Genomic DNA, 5,269 nt, shown 5'->3' with positions numbered 1-5,269 from the left:
TCTCCCATATCAGACACATCCCGGGATGGTCTCTCCAATGGGATCCAGTGTGTGTGTGGTGTTGGGAAATGCTCATCCAGAAGGTGGTTATCCCATGTCCGGGCCGAGGACGTCTCTGATCCCGCATCTGCTACAGGCTACGCGGTTGTGATTGCGGGTCAGTGGAAAGACCTATGGGCTCGGCAATAGCGTGTTGGTGGGTAAAGATCTGGGAGGCAACCACGAGGTGTGGAGGGCAGTGGAGCGGGGTGGGTCCTGAATCGGGTGACTAGTGGGGAGTGGAGGTGACCGTCTTTACTTTTTTGCATTCGTTTTGTCTCCCGGCGGAAGATAATGTGGAGCATATTCCTCCTGTTGAGTTCCTGTTTTTATAACACTGGTGAATTTGTTTGACTATGATCCAACACTCTGGTTTGCAGTGTTATTGAAAATGCTAAATTCAGCTTGTTGATGGAGAACAGATTTAAAAAAAAAAAAACTATAAGCGTGATTCACAGAGCATTTTCCAATGGTGGGATTGCGCCATTTTAACACACATCTGTGAATCAGGCCCTATGTATTTGCCCATGATCAGTCTTTGGTCTATACTATTCAGCCAGCCCTAAAGCCAGCTTAAGTTCCCATCAGTATCCTCCCTTTCATAAAAGCACATTAAATTAGGAGTTCATCATATATAATACATGCACATGTACTCATAACTTAGGCCAGCTAAGGCAATTCCTTACTCAGAGCACTGAGGTGTAATTGTCAGCACCTTTGTAAGTTTTGAGTAGGAGTTAGCAAGGGGGGAGTAAAGTGGGAGCGAAGGGAGAAGTGGGGTTTTACAACCACACGCGAGCAAGTCTTTAGCCCAGACTCGCACCTCTCCTCCCGCTTCACTGCTCCCTCACAAACTCCTCACTATTAGAATCTTGCAACCATACACGTATGCCACTCCCCATGAGATACGCCACAAGGTCTGGTGTACTTAGCAGACACCTACCCAAGCTATTTGCTATCGACAAGCCCACCGCACCCATCGCTGCTTTCGCAACCAGGGGGCCAGAGTTACGGCTAACCCGCTCCAACGTATCACCCACACCTTCCCCAGAATACAGGGTTTCTATACCAACACACCGGTAGCAGGTGCTTCGGACCTACACTCATCAGCACCATAGGTTGCTGTGTCTGCCTTTCCTTCTAGCCCCCTATCACCCTCACCCGCCTTTTCACAGAGCCACAGGCATCCGTGCCAACATTATTGGCAGAAGGGTGCTATAGAAGACCACTTACCTTACCAATCTATGTAAGAAAGCGCTGGGACTGGCAATCAGTGACCTACTACAGCTCTTATGGAATGAACCAGATCTTATTTCCATGATCACTCAGGCTGATATACGGCCTATTAATCTAGTCCTGTAAAATAGGGTTTCCTCCGTGCAATTTGCTTTTAAGGAACACATATTCGATATATATTCATTCTTTATAAAATATTCGATATAAAGACTCCATACCATGTATGTCATACTTAGCGTGTAACAAAGATGCAAAAGCAGTAACAGCAACAAGGGAAAAGGGAGAGACCAATAAGTTGTACTTGGAAATAAGATCGACTAAAGGTCTTTGCAGCTCAAATCCAGTTGCAACCGCATTTGAATGAGATGTAAGTTCAAGAGATGGTTATTTATGAAACTGCATTGTAATCAGTTGCAACTGAGAGAAATGACAGGGTGTGGTGGACTTGAGGCAACATGCCCTGAACGCGTTTGGCGATGGTGCCTCCTGCGGGCGCGGTGGCGACAATAGGCCACCTGACGCCTCAGGCTAAGCTTTAGGCACGTATTTTTGGGGAGGATCAAGTTAGCCTCTGGGAAGACGTTGAAACCTGTTTAGCCATGTTGTTGTTTCCGGGAGGCAATCGTTGTTAGATTTCTGCGAACTCAGGCACACAGATAAGTTTCGATGGAAGGGATGTTCTATGTATTATGAGATGGGATACTCACTCTTTCGTTATATCTATATTGTGAAGCTGTGTGTAATTTAATTTACATGACCAACGATGAGTTTCATATAACATTCCCACATTGTAATTTCATTCATAATGTTAGGAAATTTAATTTTCACTTGTATGTATTGTCTTAACGTATTTAAGATTTGTAGGAACCATACAGTAAGATTTAACAAAAAAACATGATGTCGACAGTCCTTGGCAGCCACTTGGATGCGCCTTGTTGTAGCGCCAGCCCTGGCGATCAGCCACTAGAACACAACACCAGTCAGCCATAGACTCCAGGGAAGCCCTGATATTCCAGCTGCTGCCTGCTAACTGCTATGGACTAATATTTGCTAATTGCCCTAAGAGTCGTCGTTCACTGTCATTTCCTCAGTCCCCTGATTATCCATTTTGTGATCTCAGCCCTCCCTTGGCGCCCGTACTCCATAGTTCTGCCTAGAGCCTTGGCACTGCCAAGCATCAGTCCTTCTGTTGCCTCTGCTCCACTCCTCTGCATTGGCCCGCCATGCTAATTTTCTGATTATTATCAATTAAAGTGGACATCTAGTGAATGATTCTGCAATGACAGTCCCAAAATATAACCAGGCGTCATAAAAAAAAGAATATTTAAGCATCCTAATTGTTGGTGATTGTTGAACATGCAGCAGAGAGGGCAATTTTGTTTGCCTTTTCATTATTTGCCCCATTCCAAAATATGACAATAATCAATAAAAATGCGTGTCACTAATTTGTGTCCCTCTTTAGTAAAAACCTTAAATATTTGGACATAACTCTCAGGATTAATAGATAGATTGCTGCTAGGAGCTACCATACAGAAATTCACAAATCCTGAGTGCCTGTAAATCACACTTGTGGCAGGTTCTAGTCCATTTGGTGCCCAGGGCGGAACACTCAATTGTGCCCCCCCACCAGCGCGCTCTCGGCATGCACGCCACTCCCAAACTACACTTTGCGGTTAAGTAACTCCTACCCAACGTCAATAAATCACTGTTATACAAATGAAACAGGTTTTATTACATTGTGATTCAATAACTTTGCAGTCATTCCTATGACAACGCAGAGTACACAAACAGTCAAGGACACCCTCCTTGACTTTGCTGCTGTGAAAGCCTTTATTGCTGCTTCATGTGTTTAACAAGTTCACTCACAATTGAAAGTATTGCAAGAGCTGATAGCCTTTCTTCGGTCATCGTGCAACGGAAGTAAGTCTTTATCAGTTTCAATTTAGTGAAGCTCCTCCCACCACTGTATTTAGAAAGGTTAGTAAGAGCCCCATGGCAACCCACACATTTGGAAGCAACCAATGTGCTTTTGAACGTTGAATGTGTTGCACACTGTTTTGCCCAATGTGGGCCAGCTTGATGAGGTACTTCACTATGTAGGTAGTAGTTTTGACCATTGTTGCTGAATAAATGGTTTTTAAATTGCACATTTTGCATTACATTTGATTAAAAACTCCCCTTTGGGTACTAGTTTAAAGTCTGCCGCATTTGGGCACTATTCGAACAGTCTGTCGCCCGCTTTGATCCATTTCGATTACTTTAAAACATGAAATCTCGACCATGCTTCCTCCTACTCATATCTCCGCCGGCCATTCACTTCAGTGCTTACATAGAGCGATGCAATAAAAGCCTCAACCTAAAGGTTCTTGCTCAATCAGCATTGGAAAGCTGAAAGGCGGAGTCGACCCACCGCCTCTGGACATTCCACTGGCACCTTACAAACAAGCCCATGATTTAAAGCTCTGGTGTATCCACCAACTTCAATGTTGTGTAACGGCCGTATAAACACAAACAAGTATTACAAGTTAATATGGATAATCAACCGAAACACACACATGGAAAACACAAAAGGGTCATCATAATTTGACTGAGGATATCATGCTTTTGCCCTTCCCTCTAAGGGAACAAAGGGTGGTTTGTTTTTCTAAGAGACAGGCGAATAGATAGATAGCGACCCAGGGACAGGCAGCTAGTCAGATAGATAGATAGATAGATAGATAGATAGATAACCAGAGACAGGCGCACAGATATATGGATAGATAGATGGATAGACAGATAAATAGATAGATGTATGACAAAGTGCCACCGCTATTCAGTGTATGCATTGATGGCATGGAAACCGGGATCCTGGCATAATTTAGCGACCCTGTACAAATGGATTCATATCCCACTCCCTTCGGAAATGCTCAGACAGGCGACAAATAACATAACTACGAGATACATAATAAAATGACGAGCTAAATAAATGAAAATACAAAGCCACCTTCTAGTCCGCCTGTCAACAGGACGGGCTGTTGATCTGCCCGTGTCCTGCTGTGCCAGTCTCCACACTCACAAGCAAGCATGCTTGGGCTGATATTTGCATCATTTGATTGTGTGTCTCGTAGGCTTGGAATGGTTTTGCACTTTGTTGTCAGACGTGCTTCGCGCCTTGTGGTTTCTTCACACGCCAAAGCGTGCTCACTATTTTCAACTGCTCATGGTTCCTTAAACAGAACTGGCTGAACCCCACGTATTCCAGAACTGAGCACATCGCACAAACTGGAATTCCTGGCGCAAGAACAGAACCATGTAGATCCTTACGGTTCCCTTTCCTTTCCCACAGCTCTTGTTTTTCTCAACTTGACTTTGCAAATGCGAGTTACAAACCACCTTCTCCTTAAGAAGAAGTGCCCTAATTTCACGGTGGACTTCCTACCAAAATGCTGCGCGCAAGGATGCCCCCAAACTCTATCACCTTAAAGCACGAGGATTCATACATCCTGAAAGCGTGCTTAATTACAACAAATGCGATCTTAACTAAATGCGCTTGCAATCTTTCTGTGTATACCCCTTTTCTCCCTTGCCATTTAACATCTCTGTAAACGTGTTTCCAACCTTTTGATTTTCTTAAAGTGTCGCTTGTACTTGAATAAATGCTGCTGGAGGTCTCACTGCTGGCTTCCAAAAGCCACCACGAACACCAGGCACCCTTCTATTCCCCCAAGAAGTGGTGCGAAAGCTGCGAGTATAGGCAGCGCTAATGAGGGGGCACCCTGCAGCTTGAAAGTGTGGCCAAGTAACCTGGGGGGGGAGGAGGGCACAGGGATATGGGCAGAACACATGCTGCAGACACATGGTCAGCCCCATAACCCTCCCCTCTCTCTCAGCTTCAAAGAGACATGCAGGATGAGGGCACTACAGCTTGTGCCACACCCACATAACAAGAGAGCAGGAAGGTAGGAAGTAATAGCAGGGGACAGACAATGGTCACCATGAGGTGTTAACTGCTGTT

This window comes from Ambystoma mexicanum, chromosome 13 (genome assembly GCF_040938575.1).
Source record: "Ambystoma mexicanum isolate Mex_15411 chromosome 13, UKY_AmexF1_1, whole genome shotgun sequence".
NCBI lineage: Eukaryota > Metazoa > Chordata > Amphibia > Caudata > Ambystomatidae > Ambystoma > Ambystoma mexicanum.
Note: the sequence above shows the minus strand (reverse complement) of the source record.